Raw genomic sequence first — 6,010 nt, 5'->3', positions numbered from 1 at the left:
TCTAAAGGGATAAGACAATGGCCAAAAAATTGTTGTACCTTCCCAATAATGAACACAAAATTACCCTTGTGGAGATTACAATTAGTGGTTGAAACGTTTGGACATTCAATTTAATAATCCATCCAGTCAAAATTAACAAAAGTCCCTAAAATTGTTAAGTCAACGAATAAAAAAAACATTATTATAAAATTTAGGAACTAGAGTAACAGCCCAATGTCCCCTTCCTCCCTGATTAATAAACCTGGAATACGTCCATCAACATTAGAACTATTCATTTTTTTTTCATTTTATATCTTGTGGATTAATGGATAAATAAATAAATCACTCTGACAACCTATAAAATAAAAGCAGTACGTTATATTTTTGTCTGAAGTTAAAGATCTGGTACAATTTGGTTGTTCTTTAAAGGGGAGCTTTATAAATGTCTTGGTATGGTTTTAAACTATTTTTCACCTAATTTTTCCTCAAACTTCAAAATGTTGAACAGTCTAATCAACTCACTATATACATATTCATTTGGTTATATTCAACATATAAATACAATTAATTATTAATATAATATAATTAATTTAACCCTTTTTCAGAGAAAAAATGTAATTATGCCTGTTAATTAAGTAAGACTGGTGTGAAAGGTAAAATATGTATATTTATTTTTTAAAAGCGAAGCTTTTCTATAATTAGGATCGGTCCGTCCGTCCGTCCGTACGTCTGAGATGGATAGATTTTTTCATTAATTTAGGCATGTTAGAATTGTCCTATTGATTTCAAAATGCATGGTGATTCCTGTAGTAGTTAGGTACGATTTAGAAAGCGTAGCGTACGTCCATTTTAAACATGTTGATTTTTTAAATTTTTAACAAATAATAGTTATGTGATCTAATTATCCGATTTTTCTGATTTTTGGTATACTGATTCCTAGGACGACAAAGTACAATAATATAAGCAAAGCAACTCTATTATCAAGTCCTAAAAGTGTAAGTATGTCCATAAACATTATCCTGTATCAAGAAGTTTATCAACAAATTTACTCACAATTTTGCTTCATTTATATTCTGATTTTTCAGTTTTAACACTAAACAAGTGTTAATGTCCGTTTGTCCTACCGTTTCAGGGCTTCGCTTTTATGGATGTTGTCATCCTTGTTCCTTTACAAATATTCGACTGTAAAGGATAATTAATTGAAAGACGAAAAAGTAAAAGAAACTTATTAGATAGTTTTATATGTATCTTAAGGAACAGTCACAATATAAAATATATCCTATCCTATGATATAAAATAGTGGCGTCTTTTTGTCTTAATCGGAGTATCTCGCAAACCGCAGAACCGATATGGTTCTCCTTTTCAAAGAGACCTCTTACAAGTCCAGGGAAGGTTTATAACTATTTGGGGGCAATGAACCTTCACCCTCCCAAGAGAAAGCGCCCCTTAAAAAAAATATTTTACCCTAAAGTTTTTTAATACCTTCTTCTTATTAAAATTAAATTGGAAAGTAGGGGTTACACTTTTCTCTCTCCTTTTTCTAAAGGGGCTCAGCCGCTAGTACCAAAAAAGAAACAGATGTAATTACACAAAGTATTAAAAAGTTATTAAATTGATATAAATTTTTATGAGTTTCATATAAAACGGCCTAAAACCTGTCTATAAACGAACTACCATTTCTGATGAAAAAACATACAACCACCTAAAATTGTATAAAAGTAATGCATTTTATTTCCTTGTGCAGAGCAAATATGTAAACAGGAAAACATGATATTCAAAGATCTTTAGGGATAAAGCAATAGCCGATAAATTATTGTACATCCCAAATGATAAAAAACAAAATTACCCCTTCTGTAGATTACAATCAATGGTTGGACACTTAAACTAATGAACCAACAAATCAAAATTCAATAGAAATCCCCCAAAGATGTTAAGCCAACGAATAAGAAAACGCTATGATAAAACTTATGGGACTAGTGTAATAAACAGCCCAATGTCCCCTCCCTCCCTGTATGATATTACTCCTGGGCACTTACATGACCATTTTCACAAACTCTTGCAGATTTGTGAAATAAAATGTGCACAAATTTACATAAATAATGCACAAACAAATATTGAGGGCAGAGTCAAATATTTTGCAAGGAGACTTTCAGCCATCTTTATTTTAGAAAAGAATATAAGTGAGTAAAGCTTTTTATAGAAGCTATATGGGTGGAGTAATAGCCTAAAACCATCAAAAATTTTTAAAATAAAATAGCCTTAACAAATTTCGGAGCTTATGTGAAGTTTAACTAAAATGATAAACTAAATCAAAAATGTTAAAAAATATTTCTTTTCTGTTTTTCTAATCCTTTAAAGGTACTTTCTCTTTTATTGAAATATTTCCAAAGCATACAAACAGGTTTAAATTTGAGGCTGCCGAACCCTGCTGAAAATTATCTCTGATTTTAAATTTTTAAATTAAATAAATGGTAAGTAAAGACGAAAGGAAATATTGAGTAATAACTTCAATCTATTTCTTCAGAAAAAATTCTTAATTCAAGAATATTAATTCACCCAGTAGGTATACAATATGTAAGAATTATGGAGGTCAGGGGTAGGATTTATGTTTCATTTTTAATATTAGGTATTTTCCCAACATTTGTTAACCAAACTCAAGTTTTCAGTTTTTCCTGACCCAAATTTTCAAGGACTTGCAAGCTGCTGGGTTGACAAAATGTTAACATTTAAATTAGAATTGCGTAAATTTGATTATGAGAACTCAGAATGGCAATTTAATTCTATTATATTCTGAATATATTAATTTTTGAATATTTAATTCATTGTTTTATATGTAAAGCTAGCGGCTACGCCCCTATAGGCCTCCAGAGGCACTTAAAGGGGGGTATGGATGATTTTGACATCCCAATTTTTATTTAACTTGGGGGGACCTGTGAGAAAAGGAGAACCATATATGTCCAGCGATTAGCGAGATCCTTCGCTACAGACAAGCAGAAAGACAGCCAGGGATCACCTTACTTTTATGCACAAAATTTCACCTTCCTGTCTCGCAAATGGCATTCTATACTGCTTCGTTTCCCTCAATCTGTCTATAGCATGCCAATAAAAATGACGTCATACTAATGATCAATTGCAGGCCAGTATACATTTTAATTGACCAATTGTAGACCAGTATGACCTCATTTTTCATAGACACTATAAAAAGCTTCATGATTTTCCGTTATTTAGAATGTTGTGGAATGTGGAACACTGAACCATCCAGGTAAATTAGTTTTTACAATTTTAAAATCATTTTAGTAATTTGTAGACAGTTTTATATGTTTTTTTCTCTCAATATTTTATTGTTTCTACAAGTGGCTACGTGGAATAGTTAAAAGCCTTACCAGGACCAATCATAAGCTACACTATAAACCTTATTGGTTCAGTAGTACACACAGACAGACTGATAGATAGACACATGTTAATTTTTGTCGATATTTTGTCATAAATTTATCTTATACACTTATCTGACTCATTTTGACATAGAACTAAAATGTTTAAAATCATTTTATCGTGATTTACTAGACTATATTCAAATTTAAATTGAATTGATCTGTAAAATGTATTATATTGTATACATTTGTGTATGTGCATTAGCAATGTTCATTTTTCAAAATTAAAACGATTACTCCTTCTGTAGTCTACATTTAGTAGTTGAAACCTTTTGACACTTAATTTAATGAACCAATTAAAATTCAATAAAAGTCCCCAAAGATTACCCCATCTGTAAATTGCAATTAGTGATGAAACGTTTGGACACTCAATAATAAACCAACTAATCAAAATACAACAAAATTCCCAAAGTTTTTAAATCAACAAATAAAAAATTTTTATTATAAAACTCTGGGGTCTAGTGTAATAAAAGCCAATTGTCCCATCCCTTCCTGCGCAATGAAATATACGGATGGTGAATTGAATTGAAACTATTGAACCTGGCTACTATGTGCAGCATGTGTTTGAGCTTTATTCTCTGGAAATAATACAGAAACCATTTTCACAATTTGGGATTGAAATATGTGTGTCAAGTGATCTGTTTAACATATTTCCAGCATGGCTTCGAAACCGATTAATATCCGCTGGATTAGAATCGGTTCTCGGCCATACTGAAAAATCGTGTATAGCTTCGTATTACCGACAATGTTCCACAAAAATAAAAATAAAAATTATAAGATTAATACTAAATTTGTTAGCCCACGCCTTTTAGCCCCTCAGGGCTAACAAAACCGGTTTTAATTTTATAATCTATACTTTTGATATCCGCGGAAAGATGTCTATAATACGATTTGATAAATTAACTATTCTTTCCTCCCATAGTAAAAAGTTGAAAATAAATGTTTTTGCATTCTTTTCTGGTGTGCAAAATCTTGAAAGTCTGCCAAGTTTTCTTTTGGCTGCAAATGTAGATTCAATTTGTGATGGTTCCACAAGAATTAGTTTAATTTAATTATTTAAATTAATGCCAAGTTTTACACCAAGGTTGATGGGGTTGCCAGATTTTAAAATAATACATCCTTACAATAAAGTAACAGGATGTTTGTCTATTTGTACCTAAAGATCTCGCTAACCATTGAACTGATATGGTTCTATTTTACTGGTTAACTGGGAAGGTTTAAAGCTCTTTTATGGGAGTGTATCACCACCATCCCAAGAGAAATCACCCCTAGAAAAAAATTACCCCCCCCCCTTCAGTTTAAAAAAAACTTTTTCTCTTTATAACTTCAATAAAAAGTCGGGATGTCTCCCTCCCTCCCTCAATGGCCCCCTAGAGGTCTCAAGGAGCTAGCCGCTAGTTATATATTAACAATTGCGTTGTATGTAAAATTCGCAGAAACGTAAACTAAAATAATATTGTTGACCATTTTTATTTTCGTAACCGCGTACAAAAACCGGAAAAAGTTAAACTATATCATATGCCCACTTTTTATCTGAGATTAAAATGTTAAAATATTTTTTTTAAAAAAGAAGAAGCCTAAATCTTATCTTTTTAATTTTATTTATTTTTAAATTATAATTTGAGAAAGACTTCGCCAATTCCCCCTTGCAAAGAACAAAATACAAGCTATACAGGGATCTAAAGAGATAAGACAATGGCCGGTAATTTGATGTACATCCCCAATGATGATACATAAAATTACCCATTCTGTAGATTAAAATTTGTGGTCCAAAAAAACTTTATTCTTTATATAATAGGTTAAATTTCTTTGTACACCTACTGATTTACTGTACTTTACTTTTCTTTTTCATCTATAATATTGTTATCGTTGTGCTACTTGGGAGAGTGGTGGTACCCTCCCCCAAAATAGTTTTAAACCTTCCCAGGACCGCTGAGAAGCTAGCCTGTAAAGGAGAACCATATTGGTTCAGCGATTAGCAAGATCCTTTGGTACAGACAAACAGACAAACATCCTGTTCCTTTATTATAAGGATAAAATTGTTATTGTTGCGCAACTTATTGACATGATTGTCCTTGTTATTTCCAGATGTGAAGAGGATGAAGGATGTGGAGAGGCCTCCTGGAGGGAAAACTTGTCCTCACCTTGCTCCGGGGGGAGACCACCCCTCCTTCTTGCTGGATATAGAAGAGCTTCGCTACCCAGGCTCGCAATTATTACTGTATTATGATGCGCCCTTCCAAGTAGTGGATCTGTATTAGAAGATTAAAAAAATACCATAAAACCATCCAAAGACTTAAATTTAAAAACAAAATAGCCTAAAACCATCTAAAGACTTAAATCTAAAAACAAATAGCCTAAAACATTCTTATTGACCTATATGAAGCTTCCCTGAAATGAAGAACCCAATCGGTTCAGTAATTATTGACATTGTAAGCCTCAGGCCAAAAAACACATGATACTTTATCTAAAAGGATAGAAAGGAGTTTTTTTAAATAAAAATAATAATACTAAGGGTAGTCAGTTAATTTATATTTTAAGGCATAAAGACATTATTATAATTTTAGCTAGCCCTTATCGGAGTTTTTATATTACCATGG

General features: G+C 31.8%; 1 long non-coding RNA gene across 1 annotated transcript; it reads left to right on the top strand.

The window, feature by feature from the left end:
- The first annotated feature begins 582 nt into the window (after positions 1-582).
- Positions 583-5,615, top strand: LOC145318271 (uncharacterized). Its single transcript, XR_013879285.1, has 3 exons — positions 583-632; positions 3,208-3,241; positions 5,499-5,615. It is a non-coding gene; the product is annotated as an uncharacterized LOC145318271 (long non-coding RNA).
- Positions 5,616-6,010: the final 395 nt, after the last annotated feature.

Source organism: Acartia tonsa, chromosome 4 (assembly GCF_053477335.1).
Source record: "Acartia tonsa isolate MP-2025a chromosome 4, ASM5347733v1, whole genome shotgun sequence".
In the NCBI taxonomy this organism is placed as follows: Eukaryota; Metazoa; Arthropoda; class Copepoda; order Calanoida; family Acartiidae; genus Acartia; species Acartia tonsa.
Note: the sequence above shows the minus strand (reverse complement) of the source record. Positions and strands in the feature narration are given on the sequence as shown.